The sequence below is a fragment of the Ictidomys tridecemlineatus genome, chromosome 6 (assembly GCF_052094955.1).
Source record: "Ictidomys tridecemlineatus isolate mIctTri1 chromosome 6, mIctTri1.hap1, whole genome shotgun sequence".
Classification (NCBI taxonomy): Eukaryota; Metazoa; Chordata; class Mammalia; order Rodentia; family Sciuridae; genus Ictidomys; species Ictidomys tridecemlineatus.
In genome coordinates, this window is record NC_135482.1 from 21,043,526 (window position 1) to 21,063,176 (window position 19,651).

The 19,651-nt window shown below is 39.3% G+C and overlaps 1 non-coding gene across 1 annotated transcript; it reads right to left on the reverse strand.

Moving 5' to 3' along the window:
* Nucleotides 1–19,224: 19,224 nt before the first annotated feature.
* Nucleotides 19,225–19,297, reverse strand: Trnav-cac (transfer RNA valine (anticodon CAC)). Its single transcript has one exon. It is a non-coding gene; the product is annotated as a tRNA-Val (tRNA).
* Between the last annotated feature and the right edge of the window lie 354 nt (nt 19,298–19,651).

The window sequence follows — 19,651 nt, forward strand, 5'->3', positions numbered from 1 at the left end:
ATAGGACCAATAGACCCATGAAGACTAGGGGTAATAACAATATATTGAGAGGCCTTGAGAGGGTGTGGGTCACCTTACAGTTGTCTTGAAGGGATGTGGCTTTCCAAACTGTTTCCATCCTGGTCTGGGGTTGTGTCTCTGAGTTACTACTGCAGTCTGTAGAAGATGACACCAGTGTTTATGCCTGGGACAGTTCTCTCATCTAAACTCCTGCTCTGTGGGAAGCAGAGAAATGGAATCATGCAGTTTGGTCTTATAATTCCAGCAGGGGATCTCTCATCTTTTTGGAACCCTGAGGAAAATCTCAACCATCATGCACCCTACATAGGGTAGATACAGGGGCTTGTCCAGAGGTGCCTGCCAACTGGCTCCATGGTGTGCTGGATGACAAGTTCTCACTGCTCCGAGGAGTTATTTTCACTCAGGGGCCATGACCAAGTGTGGAGAGAGAAACAGTGTGTTGCCTTGCGTTGGGAAAAGAGCCAGACTCCCCTGGTGCCTGGGTCTGAGGTAGACTGTGGGGAGAAGGGAAGGGTGGTTTGCTATTGATTTCCTTCTAAATCTTAGGATGCAGTCAATGTAAAAGGCCTCAAAGTCTGCAAGAGTGGAGTCATGTGGTTGGGCCTCACTAGAGATGAATGATCTTTTCATTGAGGAGGTTGGGATGTGAGTCTGTCTTTTAGACCTTATCCAGTATCCCACCAGGAGGGGACAGCTCTGGCTGAGGAAATGTATTCTTCCAAGTTCTCCAAAGAAACAAAAGCAATAGGATCTGTATGTTTGTCTATCTGGGAGTGGGAGGCAGGAGAGAGAGATTGAGAGGGGGTGGGGGGATATTCATCTATCTAGAGAGAAGCTTACTTTTAAGAGTTGTCTCCTATGGTTGTAGAGGCTGGTAAATCAGAAATCTGTAGGGGAGGCCAGCAGTCTGGAAATTCCAGCAAGAATTGATTCTGCAGTCTTGAGTTCAAAGGTAAAATGTGGAACAGAACTCCTTTCTCTTGGGGGAACCTCGGCCTTTTATTTTAAGGCCTTTGGCTGATTGGATGAGTACCACCCACATTATGGAGGGTGATCTGCTTTACTCAAAGTGGATGATTTCAATAGGAATCAATCTGTAAAGCACCTTCACAGTAACATGCAGATTGATGTCAGAACAAACCTCTGGGAACCAGGACCTAGATAAGTTGACATATAAAATTAGCCATGGCAGGAAAGGAGGAGAAATTCTCCATTTCACATTTCTTCTTGGTCTCCTCCTCAGCAGCTGCTGGGCTGGAGGTGAGCGTGGGGGTGGGTTAGAGTTGCCCAGAGGGTATTAATAATCTGGACTGGGCACTGGATGCTGTGGCAAGGGAGTGAGCCCAGAGAACGTGGCAGCACCCCAGGAAGAGGAGAGAGGGTCTCCTCCCCACATTCCACCGTGGAGTTGAAAGCAGAGTGGGCATGGGTCTGTGGAAGTGAGCAGAGTTGGAGTCCCAGAAATACATTTGGAGGGAGAGATCCTCTGGGATGAAGATCTGGGCTTTGATTTTTCCCCTTGGTGGGCCTGGCCCCAGGGGAACTCAGGTCTTTATGGCAGGCTGGAGGATTTTTCGAGAGACTTCTTGAAAGTTCTGTAATTAAAAGCTTTTGGCAATATCCAGGGGCAATACATTAATGCCACTCCAGCCCCTTAGCCTTCCTGTTCAGCTGCTGTATTCAGAAACAGATTTCTGAGCCACAACAATGGGATCAACTGATTTTGTTGTTAAGTAGCTTCTAAGAGCATTTTGAAGTCTCAAAAATGCCACTGAGGAAAAGCTCTTCTAATCCCCTTCTCCCCTTTCTGGCCTCCCCTCTCTGTGGGCTGCAGAAATAGATTAACATTTGTTATGCCTCCATTGTAAGCAGTCAAGCAAGCCATCGGCATTTTATCTTTGGTATTTGATTGAAGGTAGAAGGTATTTTTCATTTATATTTTTTTGCCTGAAGGGAAAGGGGAAGCAGATAAAAAGAAGAAAAGGCATTGCTATGATGTCCTTCCCTGTATATAAAAGTTGTAATCTAATGTTGCACTCCAGCTCCTTTCAATTCAATGAATATTCCTCCATTATCTGACAGAACACCCAGAGCTGGGGTATGATTACCTGAAACGTAGGGAGATACTGCAGTGGCAATAGAGTTGTGTCAAACATCTTATAAACCGTTTATGAATTCACCCTCATGCTTTGTTTTCCATTCTCCACAGCCTCCTTTGGATTGGTGCATTTGCTAGTTGAGCATCCCTTTTGAAAGAGAGTTGTGTTGCCCGTTGACAATTAAGAGAGAGGCAATTAAGCTTATCCCAGGTTAAAGATATAGATGTAAATCTGTATTATTCCAATGCTGAAGATAATCAATCACAAATGCATTGTGCTGAGGATGGTGTTAGAATGAACAGAAGTGTGTGCACAAGTAGCTTCTCTCGCCGGAAACTCATGCATACTATGCATAGCACAAACATTAGATGCACTGAGATATAGAAAGAATACCTTATATGTGTTTAGAGCCTTCTAGTTATGGCCCCACACTTCATTTAGGTTTTTCTCTCCCCCACCCCATTGAGCAAATCATCTCAACCCATGGTTTTTCATAGATGAGGGAAAACCTTTTTCTGTATTCTGAGGATGAAATTTCTGATCATGGAAATGAGATGGGAAATGAAAATCAAAGAGTTGATTACCAATTTTTAAAATTTTTTTTGTAGTTATAAATGGACAGATGCCTTTTTAAAATTTGTTTATTTTTATGTGGTGCTGAGGATTGAACCCAGGGCCTCACGCATGATAGGCAAGCACTCTACCACTGAGCTACAGCTTCAGCCCCCCAATTTTTTTTCATTAAGGCATTTTTCCTCTTCAGACAGTTTAATGGAGGTAATCAGAAAAAAAATTCCCTTGAATAAGTCCCAGATTTCCACATTTTGGACATTAATCAGTGGCCTCAGGAGGAGTTTAGAGAACATTAATCAGTTTTGCCTGAGGCACAGTGATCTAGACACTATGCATTTGACAGGAGTGCATAAGAATATCCGGATTCCAGTTAACTTTGCCAGTCAGTGCCAAGCAAAAGTTAGATGTGCTGTCCTTTCAGTACTTTTTAGGAAAAGATGGAGAGAACTATAAAGGAGGATTGCATGGGTGCTTGGAGTGGCAAGAGAATCGATAACCAAGTTTCTTTATACTGCCTCTTGTTCAACTCGGAGTCAAAATAAGAAGCATTTGCAGTATGGAAAATTATGTAAGGAAAGTATTCATATGTGTCTAGCCATATGGATTTAATATATATATAAATGCACACATTTTAAACATAGAGTGATTTTTGTTATTACAAAAGCAACCCATACTTATTATGGAAAAGTTAGAAAATACAAATTGATAGAAAATAATAATTTATTATTATTATTAAAATTCCCAAACCTCTCAATCAGAAATAATTTTATTTGTTTAAGTTTAGGATATCTGTGTATTCTATATATAAGAGGTGAGAACAAAGTATTTATTTTGAAGCTAGTGGTAGCATTTCTTTTAGGGAGAGGATGATTTTTGTTGAAGAAGATTCTATGATGAATTTGCCAGGTAGGAAAGAGGTCCAAGAACTGGGTGTTGTGGAGAACATTACTGTGCTCACCAATATCCAGTGTTTTCCTCCTGGATTCCTTTGCAGGTAGGAAAAGCCATGTGAGTAATCCTGGCCAATGGGCTGCTGAGAAAAGTGTGTGTGTGTGTGTGTGTGTGTGTGTGTGTGTATGTTTGTGTGTGTGTGTATGTTTGTGTGTGTGTGTGTATGTTTGTGTGTGTGTGTGTGTGTGTGTGTGTGAGAGAGAGAGAGAGAGAGAGAGAGAGAGAGAAAGATAATGTATCCCTCTTCCTAAATCCACACTCAATGACTTCATGTTAGTGCCTGAAACTAGCTGTGGTGGGGACTATTTTTTGACAATGTTTAGCCATAAATAGTGTTTGTCCTGATGATGGTCAAAACATGATGATGTTTAGTCAAATCTTTGTGAAAGTCCTTATTTATTCCTAAGGATAACTTTCTAGAAGTAAAAAAGTTAGCATAAAAGGTTTTGAAGTTTTGGTTATGTTTATTTTATGTTACTGTTCACAAGCAAGGTGAGATTATTTTATTTATTCTGTAGGAAACTTCGGTTTTAGATATATCTAGTTTGATCAAAAAGCAATATTGTTTTATGATTTGGCAAATGCTTACTGAAAGGTTAGTTCTAGAGTCAGCATAGAGGACAGAAAGATTTTTTTCTTAATAACCTGGAGATGAAGAGGGAACACTTCTGTACAGAATTGACCACGATTATCTTTTTAAAATTAATATCCCCTCAGACCTGTTCTCCCCTTATTCTTTCCTCCCCACTCCACTTTCATGAATGATATTATATACTTGAGATCAGAATCTAGGATTAAGGAAGGAAAAGGAAGAAAAGAGTAGAAGCAGGAAAAGGAGTCTATTATGCATTTGTGTCCATATGCTCTAACCCTGAAAATAAGAGATGCTGAATCATTTTCCCCAAATTGAAAGCATTGATTTATCTTTGTCCTAGCAATGGTCCTGTGTTGGGGAGTAGGAGAAATTCAAATTATTTGCCATAGAAAAGAACACAGGAGCATCCAAACCTTTGTCTTGCAAGGTTGTCTGTAAAGAATGAGTTAGCAGCCCGCTGTGGTGGCTCAGGCCTATAATCCCAGCAGCTTGGGAGGCTGATGCAGGAGTATTGCAAGGTCAAAGCCAACAACTTAGTGAGGCCCTAAGCAATTTAGTGAGACCCTTTCTCAAAATTAAGGAATAAAAAGGACGGGGGATGTAACTCAGTAGTAAAGCGCTCCTTGGCTCAAACCCCAGTAACAACAACAACAACAACAACAACAACAACAACAACAACAAAAGAGTTAGCAGGTGTCTAAAATCCTCAAAGTTCCCACTTGTTTTGCAGTTGCTGTGTCCTCTTGCTCTTGCTTACTGTACACTCAATCCTCCAGCCTTACCGATTCGTTTTGCAATTCCCCAATCCATGATATTTCTCTGAAGTCTTGACCTTGGCAGACTGGAATCTCCTTGCCTTTCTCTGTTTCATAGCTTATACGATAATCTCAGCTCAGACATCACCTTCTGCTAGGGGCTCTGAATCCTCCTCTGAGTTAGCAGGTGCTTCTCTCTAATGCTTCTGTCACATTTGGTGCCATTGAACAATATTGCCAATTTATTTATTTGTTTTCTTCTCTCTGGACGAAAGCTGCTGCAGCACAGAGGTTGTCTCGGGTCTATTCCAATCATTTGTCTCAGGTTCATTCCAATCATCCAGGGTGGCTGATGTTTGATGGGTTATCAGCAAAAAGTAAAAGTATGAACAACTAAAAAGCAACAAATAGACATAAGAGTCAACTCACAGACATTCTCGTGAGTCAGGTTTACAGCTTAAGTTCAAATCAATTAAAAAACATTTTCTAAGGGCCTGCATTGTGCCTGTGATTGTACCAAGTGCCCTGGTAGTTACAAGGCAGAGTTCATTTTAAGACACAATTCTAAAGGGTTTTACCATCAGCTGAGAGACTTGTAATCTCGTTCTGATGACAACACAGTTTCCTGAGCAATTGAGCAACTAAAGGAGAGGTAGTGGCACACATTTGGAAGGCTATTATTTTCTTTAGACCAGAAGCTAAATAAAGGACACGAGGGTAGGAAAAGTTTTTAATCTAAAGTTGCAGGTAAAGAAAGATTTGACCGCTTAAAAATATAATTACACTTCCAAGATTGCTAACACATGGGTAGGTAATTATGGGACTTGTCCTTGTAAAGATATCTAAGTTTCTAAACTATCATGAAATTACAATTTTACTTTTCTAACAAAATTTGTTATCAGTTCCTGGTTCATGTTAGTCTGTGTGTGCAAAATTCAATAGAAGCTGTCTTAAATGTTTTCTTCCTTATTAAACAGTTTTCTAAAATCCATAATTCAGTGAGACAATAAGTGGTTGCATTTATTTCTGTACAATTCAGCTCTGCAAAGCCGCTGACTGTGAATTCGGTGGGGCATTCTCCTGCTAGCCAGTTTCTGTTATCAGCTACACAACATGAAAGAAGACTGCATTTCCCTGCTAATGGAAGAAACGGAAGGAGAATAAAGACCCTGAGTATTTTAAAACACTGGTTTGAATTGCAGCTTCAGATCTAAAGGGTAAAGAACAGTGAAAGTTCTGGAATAGATACATCATTTACTTATTTGGCACAAAGGGATTTCGTTTTCTTCTTACGTTAAATGAAATTACTCATTCTATTTGTGTACTGAACCCAAACCTTCACATCTGAGAGAAAGTTCCGTTCCTCATCAAATTCTATTCTTCTATCTCCTCATCTCTCAAATTTTAAGTACATAAGGACACAAAGGTGAACTTTAATTTCAGCACTTCCAAAATAAAATTTTTTTTTTTTTTTGGTTTCAAGAAAGACCTTAGGATAAAAAAGAGATTTTCTATTTCAGAAGGGCCTTCCGATTGCAAAATCTTCAATGCGGCCCTCCAACGACAGTTAGTCCAAAATACGCAATTGGGATTTGAAGCAGAGATGAAATAAATTGCAGATGCACTGTGATTTTTGATGCTGTTTTTATGTTTTTGACATTCTTTTAATGTTAGTTTGTAAATGAATTTTGGTAACACAGGGTAGTGAAAAAACATCTTAGAGGTGATTTTATTTCAAGAGTCCTTTATTCCCCCCTGTGACTTTTTGATTCAAAGTGCCTTTCCTTTGGCAATACGTATAGATAGAACTATTGGAAAAGCCCAAACAAACATAGGAAAACCCTCCCAGCAAATCTACTTTTCTCCACTTTCATGCTTTGAAAAAGTTGATGCAGATCAAATCCCATTAAAGTGAACAGAGATTTGAGTTGTGATGTTATTTGTCAACCAGAATTTGACACATCGCTCTAATTAACCAATCTAGTATCAATAGAATTACTCTTCTTTGCCTCAACCGATAGGAAATTAGTTGCAAATACTTTTCAGCAGTTGGAGCATTTTTTTTTCCCTTGGGCTAACGGTGCTCTTCAGATGTTTTCCTTTAATTGCTTTTAAAAATCTCATTTTCAAATTACATGGCAAATTCAGATACCACCTACATGAGGATCATGAGAAATGTTCCAAGAAGCAGTTCCAGTTAAACTCATTTTTCTTCATTTCTGCTTGGAGTCGGTGGAGAAGCTGATGATATAGAAGAAATGACCACTATAACCAGACTTTTGAAAGGACAGACCTATAACTATTCACATTTATTTTAAAGGGGGAGTGCAGGGTTTTCAATGTTTCAGTGTCTTAAATTTTAAAATTTAATTTTTTGAGAGGTGGCTTGATGCAATGGAGTTAGCTAGAGTTGGGATCAAATGTTAGTCTTAATATTGAATCTGTTACTGCGGCAACTTAAGTAAATGCCCTGAGCCTCAGTATCTTCATCAGCAGAATGGGTACAATAATGCCCATATCATGGAATTGCCATGAGCTTAATTTTGATTACATATGGAAAGCATCCAACCCTGTAGCTGGTGCACAGGGGAAGCCATCAAAAATTTTAATGTCTTTCTCTTACTCTTTCTTTCCCTTGCCTTTTCTGGTTGAACTAGGACTCCGATGTTTTTCTAGAGTGTAGGATGGGATGCTGAGATTGAAGGGGCGCTGTAAAGGGCCTCTCTGCTTGCAAAGTCTTTCCTGGCATATTCTCTGAATTTCTTGATTTTAGAAATTAATGCTTCAGGGGAAAGTTAAGGCCTTATGTCTGGTAGTCCTCAGCTCAAATATAAGGATACTAAAGTGTCAGCTGGCGTACATAAATGGAAATATTCACCATATGCCCAGATTTACTCAGCAGTTTAGTCTTGGTCTGATAACTAATAGCACCCTTTCCACTTTCAAAAATGTCCTGATTTGGCTGAAAATTATGTGCTTGCTCGTGTTCCATGGTGAGAGGTCTCTTTCTGTTCACTGCTGTATTTAGAGTGTCTAGCAAAGAGCATGATACATATAGTTGATGATCAAAATACATTTGTCCTGTAAAATGATGCTATTTTTTTTATACTTAGGCAATATTTCTGATTGTAAAAAATAGGACAGATTACCTATGGAACATTTGGAAACTTCCAAAAAGCAAAGCCACTGAAATGATAACATATTTGTTAATAGAATAAGATACATAATAAGATAGGTGGCTTTATCACATAGTTAATTGTTTCTTGGAAAAGCAGAGGGCAATATCTCCTCTTCTCCCCCTTCCAAAGGACAATATTTTAAGGATTTTTGTAGCAGAGGGAGGTTGTTATATGAAACAAGTTGGCTAAAGCATCTGTCACGCTCACAGCCTCTTCTAAATAGGCAGGCCTAGATTGCTGGGTTTGATACTATGTGACCCTGCCCCACTGGCTGGAGCCGGTTGTATAAGAGATGGACTTTGATCCAAGAATAGTCAAATCAGAGGCTGGCCAGCAGCCTGGGACCTGGTGCAAAAGGATGAGCAGGGCTAATCATATTCCCTCTTTTGAAGCTGAACTAGAAACTACGGTTAGCAGTGGGATCTGAAACAGAAGGAATCTATAACCAGAAGCTATGAGGTAAGGTAAGGCCATGCTGGGTCACCGCAGGCTGAAGTTGGGAAGAAGCAAAACAAGAACCTTTGAAAGAGAAGAAAACTGTGCAGAATGAAAGGGAAGAACAAACCAGTTGCTATGAAGAGGAAGACAGAGTGGAGACAAAGAGGGACAGAGGCAGCATCAGAGAGAGATGGAAGGCTCTGAGTGAGGGAGTCATTTCCCTGGCTCTGGACCCATTTCATGGATACTTTTATGAAAATTCACTCTACCGTAGGGTGGCTTGAGTGAGTCTCTATTCTCTGTAATCCAAAAACTCTGTCTGGAACTACTAGTCCAATAGAGCAATGGGATCTGTGCCGAATGTGGGGGACTGTGGGATTAGAGAGCTGCCAGGTCAGGCAATAAGGAAGCAGGGAGCTCAGAGAAGTCACGGGGAGAAATAACCAGCAGGCCTCTTGGGGACTGGGAAGCTGTCAGTCAGCGGCTCTGCCCACGTGCCCTTCCCCGTGCTGTTTCACCTTGGCTCCTCTGCGTTTTGCTTTTCCACACTGGCTACCTCCACGGGTCCCTCTGCCGTTTCAGTTGGGACTATGGATGTCGATTATCTGATTGCAAAGGCGAATTGAGCAACGTGTGTGCTGCCCCTGGATACTGCCCTGACATTGACCTCTGATGTGCATTCCACTGACGGACTGACTGCTCAGCAAGTTGAAGAGCCTAGCCTGCCAGTTTCTAGGGAGATTTCGTCACTTCTACTCTCGCCTTGACTCACCTTCTCCTGCCTCTCCCCGGAGCTGTCCACAGCCCTAGTGCTGGCAGCTTGCCTTCTTTCCAGATTTGTCCCTGGGCTCAGCCCTTCCTGGATCCCATGCCAACCTTACCCTTCCCCAGAACTGGCTCTACTACAGATGCTCACTCTGCAGAGAGACGGCTGCAGGGCTCCACTTTAGGCTGGAATGAAGAAATAGCTGAAAAGATTACCCAGTCTTGAATACTGACAGATTCTGCACTACTTGCCTGAGGGCGCCGATTGTGTAAATTCTTCCCGCAGCAATGTGACAATCTCTTAGCAACTCTTGAGCTCCTCTAGTTTCAGTTTAACAGTTAACAGGGCAGCGGACCACAGGGGAACGCATTTCATTCCAGAGAATGCTCACCAAAGCCACCCCAGCCTTGCTGTCTGTCTGAATCAGCATATCCCCAGGAAGGGCGATCTGGTTTTCTTTCCAAAATGTCTCGGTGGAGGTGACAAGAGAGACGTGATGACACACAGCCTCTGGAAATGGTCCACTATGGCCAGCTGAGGCTCTGGCTCTGTCCACGGGGGGCTCGTGTCATTTGTTGCCACTGCTCCTTTCAGGTCCAGTGTCTTGATCATTCCTTTTGGGGGGAGGGAGCATCTCACGTTCCTCACCCCTGCGATCGCTTCACATTTGCATTCTATACCATTTTCATCTGACACCACAGATTCTGTGGCTGTCGTCCTCGCAAGGCTGTGAGGCCAGAACAGATTATATCTGACAAGTTGAAAGCCCCATAGAGCTGCATCCATAAAGGAGGAAAAGAAGTCAGGCCAAAAATTAAAGGCTCATCTTTTGCAGAGTGGGTTGTGGGCTCCAGTTTGTTTAGAGAACAAAAGGAAAGGACTGGCAATGCAAGAGAGGGAAAGATGTGTGTGCGTGAGTGTGCGGACATGCGTCTTTCATGGCTCTGTCCCAGGGAGCTAGGCACTTGGATTTCAGAACAAGTTTTTGACTCTCATGCAATCCCATCTCTCAAAGAGTGTGAGAAAATAATTATCAACAAAAGAAATTCTCTGTCTCTATTTTTTGGATCCAAATCTGAGTGGATGGACCACTGCATGAAAGTAAGTCAGGCACTTTCTGAAGCTGTAGAACTCTTCTTCCAGGCAACTGAGGGACCATTTTGTAAATGAGTCCTTGGACTGGTACCCGCAGAAATTGTTGGCAAGGTTGAAACGTACCCGGATCACTCCCTGGTGACCTGAAAGAGCTAATGAGTGCTTAAAGTATTCTTAGAGAGTTTTCTAAGTGCAAAACAAAATATCAAATCTACAGCATGTGTTGCGTGGCTGTAAGAGACAGGCAGGGTTCTTGGTCACACAAGGGGGCTTCTGATCCAGAAGCATTGTAGCGGTAATCATGATCTTAATAATGGAGTTCAGAGAAGTACTTTCTCCTACAGCGCCCAGTGAGGAATAGCTGGAATTACCTATGTAGCCAACCAAATGGAGACAATCAGCAAAAGCTGAACTGGAGTCATAGTGGAGTAGATATCAGTTTAAAGATTGTCTTAAAACCAACCAACCAACCAATTTCTCTACACCACCACTTGAAGAACTAAAAGGAGTATTTTAATTTCTAGGTTGGTGCAAAGGTAGCTACACAGTCAATAGTAATCTATGACAATCATCTTTTTTGACTCTTCTATCCATTGTAGAAAATAATGAATCTATCTGGACAAGAGGCTGCTAAATAACTACTCAATATTCACCCCCTCCTTTTTTTCTGATTTAAACCCTGATTTTAGTGGAGTAGCATCATACTTAGCTAAAAAAACAATTGTCCAACTTGCCTAGAAGATGGGAGGTACATATGACTAAATTCTAGCCAATGAAATGCAAGCAGAAGTTATCGGATGGGTCTTCTGGGAAATCTTAAAAATAAGCAATAACTCAGTTGGCATGCTTCCTTTATTTCTTGTCTTTCCCTTTCTTCCTACCTAGAATGAGTGAATGCTGAATGCATCTGAACTTGCAGTAGCCCCTTTGTGAATATGAGGCAGCTCTGAGGAAGGAGGCCACAACTCAAAGATGGCAAAGAAGAGCGACGGACCGTCCACGATGAGGTCACGGAGCCGCCATCCCACAACTAATTTCAGCCCTGTCTTCAGGTTTCTGCTACTCACAGTTGAGCTCATTTTCTAACTGACACAATATCCAAGGCTGGACCTCATGTCTTCTACTCTTAAATAGAAGTTATTCTGTTCACGCAACAGGAACATCAATGGGGAATAAGATTCTAAAATCCAGCCAGCACATCCATATGGATGGGCACCATATGGCCTCTCCTTGCTGCCAAGGCCAGTCTAACAGACTCAGGGAAGAATGTCAAGTGCAAAGTCAATAAATGACATTCTAGAATGCATGAGAGAGAGGTAACCTGAGTAACCTTGAAATAGCAGAGGTATTGATTCTGAGGTATTTATTAGAAAAAAATACTTTATGGTGCATACTGAAAATATCTTGTAAAGTCTATAAAGCAACTTTTACCTTCAAAGCATCAGATTGGTCAGCTGCTTCAATTACTGTTATCTGCATTATTCATGTGTAGGAGAGCATTTTTGTTACATTATATCCATTTTTATCCTTAATACCTATTTGTTTTATGTGTACATCTTAGAAATGTGTGGGCACTTGAGTGTATGCTCTCTCCATTTCCTATCTTCCAATATAACACCAGTCCACTTCCGAAGTGTATGCCTGGTCATTTCTTCCTATATTCTGTTTCTGGAATGGTTGGTAAGGAATATAAGACTGCTGACATCTATTCCCTCTCTCCAACTGAGTTAAGCGGGTTGCAATGACTCTGGTCACCTTTATGTTCTTCACTATCAGCATTTCAAGCCTGTTGACTCTTTTGTCCCTTGAAAAGAAATCCGGATTGGCTCCTTCTCACAAAATGGGAGCAATCCCTGTTCTAGACAGATTAGTTTTTTTTGGATAAACTGCTGCTTCTTTTCATTATATAGATGATTTCAGAGTCATTCACAGGAACCCAGAGACTAGATTAGCATGACCATGTTAAGATGATATAATGGTAAAATACAATAGGAGCAATGAGAGCATTCCCTGATTAATTTTTCCTTCTCGTTCCCCCCTCTCTGTTTATAAATTCCTGGATTAATGGAGTAATTAATCATGTTCTCATCAAATGGTTCTTTAAGTTTCGTCTAAAACCAGTGGAATAAAATAGAAGACACAGAGACAAATCCATATAGTATGGTCATCTTCTTCTTGACAAAAGTGCCCTAGGAATCAGACCATAAAACTGCAATTGTTAGAAGAAAGAAAAGTCAATGCTCTAACATATTGGAGTAGGCACCAACTTCCTTCATTAGACTCCTAAAGCTCAAGAAATGAAACCAAGAATCAATAAGTGGGATGGCATCCAATTCAAAAGTTTCTGAACATCAAAGGAAATAATTGGGAGTGAGTGAAAGGAAAGCCTACAGAATGAGAGAAAATCTTTGCCAGTGACTCTTCTGACAGGGGATTAATATCTAGAATATATAAAGAACTCAAAAAACAACACTAAAAAACAAATAAACCAATCAATAAATGGACAAATGAACTAAATAGATAATTCTCACAAGAAATACAGATGGCCAACAAATGTATGAAAAAATGTTCAACATCCTTAGTAATCAGAGAAATATAAGCCAAAACTACATTGAGATTTCATCTCACTCCAGTTAGAATGGCAGTCATCAAGAATTCAAATAGCAATAACTGTGGGTGAGAGTATGGGGGCAAAGGAACACTTATACATTGTTGCAAATTAGTACAACCAATTTACAGAGCTGTATAGATTTTCCTCAAAAGACTAGGAATGGAACCACCATATGACCTACTCCTTGGTATTTATCTAAAAGAACTAAAATCAGCACACTAGAGTGATACAGGCATACCAATGCTTATTGCGGTGAAATTCACAATAGCCAAGTTATGTAACCAGCCTAGGTACCTGTCAAAAGGTGAATGGATAAAGAAAATGTGGTATATATATATATACATAATGGAGTTTTGCTCATCCATATAAAAGAATGAAATCATGTCTTTTGCTGATAAATAGAACTGGAGAACATCATACTAAGTGAAATAATCCAGACTCAGAAAGTCAAGAGTTAAATGTCTTCTAGAAGAAGGAGGAGGAGCAGGAGGAGGAAAAGAAAGGGGGAGAGAGGAATCTCATGAAAATAGTGGGGAGGCCAATGGAGTACAGGAAGTTGAATCAAGGGGGAGGTAGGAAGGGAAGGCATGAGGAAGTTGGGATTGAACAAAATCTGGCAAATTATGCTATATCCATGTACAAACATATCACAATGAACTTGTTTATGTACATATAAGCATGTGCTTTAATTAAAATAATGATAATAATAATCATAGAAAGGATCAGTAGAGTGAGCAAATAGGAGAGGGAGGATGGAATGGAAAGGGAAGGTACTTGGAAATGAGATTGATCAAATTATGTTAAGTGCATGTATGAAATGGCATAATGAATCATAATATTATGTATAATTATGATGCACCAATAAAAAAGAAAAAAATCCAATCTTAAAAAGATGAATAATAAAGAAATCTGCAGTATCATGGTTGAATCAGCTATGTAATGGCCGTTACTGCCTAATTAGATTATTTTCTGACTAAATGGATTCATTTAACAATTTTAACAGATGTTGTTCACAAAAGCGTCAATTCTAGAATATATTGATGGTAATTACTAATGTAAACATTATCTAGAAGAGTCTAATTCAGCACTTTCCAAAGTCACTTCCATGGAACAACAGTCCTACTTGTTCTCAGAAAATTAAAAGAAAGGGTTTAGTCATCCAGTGATTTTGGAGGTACTGCAGGCTGCAGCTCTGTTGTGGTGATCCTTCCTGTATGTTGATTTTTTTAAAATAGCTTTTGAGAACCTTCCAGTAAATAGACTTACTTTGTTTAATTTCATGTTCTCCCAATTTTTTGATTATCTATATGTAATATATCCATCAATGAAATCCTATAAAACTACCAATTTACAGGATGTACTCTAAGTGAATGTGGCTGATGTTACATTTCCTAGAAGAATAAACAAGAATTGCTTCTTAAGAGGATTAAAACAATGGTTATTGAATGAGTGAACCGAGAGTTCATTCTATGTTGAATTGAAGGTTGAATGGTGAAATGTGTAGCTCAAAGGTGAGCTACACATTGGAACTTATTTTAATTCCTGCTCTTTATTGTGATTGTCATGCTAAAAATTTCTTCATATTCTTCTGAATCTGAAAATTGGGAATCCCTCTTGGGCTGAAGTTTTATGTAGTTTGGGATTTGACATGTAGTCATAGAATGGTTGGGGTCTCCGTGGTCACCACATTTCCAAAGCTAGTTATGGTAAAATATTTTTGACAGCTAAACAGAGCAAGAGTGTGGCTTCTCATTTGTGACCCTGCTGTAATGATAACAAGAAATTCTGCAATAAAATTTACTTCCTCAGATAAAAACAAAAGAGAGAAGTCTCAAAGGCTGATAATTTTGCTAGAGAATTTAGTTTTCTTTTTTAAACAATAGTTCATAGCACTAAAGTATTTTTTGGGGGGTGCGGGCTGGGGGTTGAACTCAAGGATACTTAACCCCTGAGCCACATCCCCAGCCCTATTTTGTATTTTATTTAGAGACAGGGTCTCACTGAGCTGCTTAGCACCTCACTTTTGCTGAGGCTGGCTTTGAACTCGTGATCTTCCTGCTTCACCGTCCTGAGCAGGTGTATACCACTGTGCCTGGCAACTAAAGTATTTTTTAAGACTTAAAATAAATTGTCTTTACTGTCTAATCTCTTCCACAATTTGAAATACAAATCTTAAGAATGCCCGTGGTGGTGATTGATTCTGGCAATGTGAAATTGTCAAAATTAGTTAAATCTTCACTTTTTGAGTTTATGCAAAATGAAATTGAAACGTAAACTTTCACTGAGATTCCTTTAGAAGGTTTCCCTGAAAAAGTTCTTTTTCATAAATGATCAGATTAAAAAATTCTCTACTACAGTGGGCATTTCTATTTCTTCTCATTCCTTGCTGACTACTGAGTCTGGGGACAATTGAGTTTTTCTAATCTAGAACCCAAATTTGCTTTCGAGTTGGTGATCACAGTTTTTATTCTCTGTCATGTTTAACATTTTAAGTCCATAAGTTTCACTTATCTATTTTTTTTTTATTGAATGAAGATCACATTTTTTTCTTCTATGAAGAAATACAGAAAAAAGTTTCCCTGGAAAACAATCCATATATGGAGGTGACCTCATATTTATGAAAAGTATTGGCATGATCCTTACAGTGTATATACAACTGTACCCATAGGTTTTTGTGTCCTTCCTTTCTTTTTTGTCTTTACCTGCAAGAATATTATGTATTTCTTTCCTCTTGAGCTCAATCTCAGGCATGACACTTGTTTTGGCCAATACAGTAAGAGCAGAGGTGGTGTGTGGCACTTCCCACCAGCTTATAGAGCTGTCTCATGGTTTTTCGTATGTCGTTTGCCTCCCTTCATGGTGACTGTATTGTCCCAGGTAGAGATGTCCTACCGTTCTAGGTCCCAGAGGTGACGGAGCAGATCACAGCCAACTGGCAACAGATCTGTTACATAAGGAAAAAATAAACCTTGGTTGTTGTCAAGATGACAAGATGGTTATTGCCATAATCCATTCTTTCTAGAGTAATAAAATCATTTTCCTCATTGGATTGTTTCCAACTTTCCTTAAGAAACAAAAAAACAAAAAACACAACATGATACGAAAGCAGAGAATTCAGCCAAACCACCATCTATCATTTAATCAATATTAAATGAATAGGAGGAATTGTCGGTGAGTCGATGCAAAGCTAACTTTCAACATCAACAATGTAAACAATAGAATTTTAAACCACTGTAATATAGCTATTAACTGCCATTGAGCTTTAAGTAATGAAGCAAATAAAAATATAGACCCTGATTCAAGGCTGCTGTTTAATGGACCAATTCTGACAATTCTTGAATGTGAACATGATATCTTTAATTTAAACACTTCCTATTCAGACCTTAATAATTGTCTTTGTGAATTGCGATTTCATCTCTCAAAAGCACCAAGAAGAAGAACGAAATTAAGTTTTTAGCAACTTGTATTCAAGTACAAATGATTCCTTGAGGCAGCAGTGGCTAGTTAGGGCAATAAACCCCTGGAATGTCATTTGACGCATACAGTTTTTTTTTTTTTTCTTTTCAGGTGAGAGAGGCTCTGCAAGTTGTGACTTTCCCAGTGACTTCGTTGGTGATAGGACAGTGCTGATGCTGATGAATTTTTTAGTTCATAAATAATAATTAATTATTATTGCAGTAGATTTTGCCTCCTAAGGTAGGTTAAAGGAGTCCTTGGGAACTTGTTTTTCAGCTGAATTTAATAAATCTCTCTCTCTCTCTCTTTTTTTTTCCCCAAGACAGTGTCTTGCTCTGCTCTGTGGTCCTGGCTAGCCTCAAATTCCTGGGCTCAAGTGATCTTCCTGCCTCAGTTTCCCAAAGAGATAGCATTTTTGAAGGCTTTTTAGGACTTCCAGTTCTTCTTCTTCTTTTTCTTTTGTACCAGGGATTGAACCTAGGAGTGCTTTACCACTGAGCCACATCCTCAGCCCTCTTTTTTTTTTTTACTTTTTATTTATTTATTTAAAAAAATTTTAATTGTCGATAGATTTTATTTTATTTATTTATTTATATATGGTGCTGAGACTTGAACCCAGAGCCTCACTTATGCCAGGCAAGTGTGCTACTGCTGAGCCCTAGCCCCAGCCCCTTTATTTTTTTATTTTGAGATAGTGTCTCCCTAAGTTGCTTAGGGCTTCACTAAATTGCTGAGGCTGGCCTTGAACTTGTGATTCTCCTGTCTCCACCTCCGGTGTAGTTGTGATTACAGGCATGCGCCATCACACCTGGCTAAGAGTTTCAGTTCTGAAGGCAAATATTTTTTTTTTCTTTTTGATTTGTAAAGTGTATGAATTACTGGGATGATTTATTTATTTTGATGAGGGATTTCAGAGTTTGGATCACTGGTGAAAACAAACATGAATGCTGGAAGCTGAGTAACACAATTAATTCTGTGTGAACTTGCTCACAAACATGTAAGGAGGAAACAGGTTAACTTTCCTCATCTCTGGACATAAGCAATTCTCTTTTAACTTCCTGAGAAATGCTAATCTGCTCCAATGGGAGGAAAATATTTGAAAAGTGCCTTTAAAGTGATTGATATTAATTTTGAGAAGAGTAAAATCTTATTGTCAGAAACTTTAGCAAAAAGAATTCTTAACTACGTTTCCACATTTGTAAATCTGTTTTTTCCGCCTATAATTTTCCTGAAAGGAAGCCAGAAACTTAGAATGCTTTAGTTTTCCCTCTGAACACCATCCTATTTTCTATGTTATTGTTATTCTCTTATGTTGGTTATACTGTATTATTAAATAACCCTTTGAAATTAGTTACTATGGTTATTACTTTTTAGAGTCTAGATCTATGTACTCTGTCTTTGCTGTTTTGATTTTTGCTAAGTTCAGTGTTCAGTGGTTCTTTCCTGGGGAGGCAGGAGGTGCTCTATGAAGAGCAAAGTCCCTTATTCTTTGTATGTCAGGAAGCCATTATTTTATTCTCATCTGTTGAATATTAATTTTACAGGTTAGGGAATTCCAGTCTGACAGTTGTTTTACTGAGAGCATTTAAGATACTTTTCTTTGTCTTCCGGCATCTGTTTCTGCAGATGATGAATCTGTTGTCAGCTTGATTTCTGTCTTGTTTGTGTGTGTGTGTGTGTAAATGATCGTTTTTCCAACATAGCTTTAAAAGTCGTCTCCAGTTTTGTTTCTCTACAGTTTCATTTTTGGTGCATTAGTTTAAATAAAATTTTTTTTTTATAAGAACTCCCTATGCCCTTTAAAATCTAACGACTCATGCAAACATTTCACCATTTCCAAGTACCTTTTTTATTTTTCTGTAATCGCTATTATATTTGTGCTAAAGCCTTTCATTCTATCCTTTATGTTTCTTAATTATTTCTTTCCCTATTTGGTGTTATTGCTTTAGCCTTCTACTTTCCAAACCACTATTTTTCTTTTTCAGTTATTTCTAGTGTCTTGTTTAAGCCATCAATGGATCATTCCAATGTCTATGGATCTTGTTTTAGCTTTTTGGATGGGTATAGCAAGATACCATAAACCAGGTGGCTCATAAACAACAGAAATTTATTTCTCACAGTTGCAGAGGCTGAGAAGTCCAAGATTAAGGTGTAGGTAAACAGACGTGGTGACTGAAAATGGGGCTTGCTTCCTGTTTCAAATTCTGTCTTTCTACTGGGTCCTTCCGTGGCACAAGGGGCCAGGTTGCCTTCCCAGCCTCTGTTACCAAGGACTAGTCCCATCATTTCCCACATGTTCTATCTCCTAATCCCTTCACTTTGGAAGTTTGGATCTCACCATTGGACTTTAGGCGGACGCAAACATTCAGTCCATAGCAATTTTTATTTTGAGAAATTGGGTCTTTTTTTTGTTTTTCTTTATTGCTTCTCAGGTGTGTGTGTCTTTTCCTCAGGCATCTTGGCCTTGTCTTGATAATATTTTGTCTTCCTTTAACTTGTAGAACACGACTAACACACTTATTGGAGAAATTTCATTGTAGATCATGATTATCTTGATTCTTGCCAGCTATAAATCTCCCTTTGCTCTCTTAGGGCTGCAGGTTTCCCTGTGTGTTTTACAATTTTGGATTATGAGCTTGTCTTTAGTTGTCTTTATCTCTGGGGGAGCATTTTATTTTATTTTTTTGGTGGTGCTGGGGATTGAACCCAGGGCCTTGTGCTTGTGAGGCAAGCACTCTACCAACTGAGCTATATCCCCAGCCCCTCTGGGGACGATTTGATTGTACTTTGAGTTCAGGAGGAATTTCTGTTGGGTACTTTCACCTATGTCTTTGTTAGGGATCCATGTTTTTCAGTGGTTCTGGACCAGTTCTTAATGTGAGTTGCATGGTTACAAAAGTTCTCACTCCATTTAAGTCCTGTGAACTCAGGTCCCACACTCAAAACTTTCAGGTCAGAAAAGGTAAGCCATAAAGTTGATAGAGAGAGTGTTTGGCACTAAAGGGAGCTTTCAAATTTCTTTTTGGAAGATGCCTAGAGGAATCGGTCGTAAAGTTTCATTTGCAATTTGCAGAGCAAACACAATGCTTTTTACCAGATTCATATTTTTATT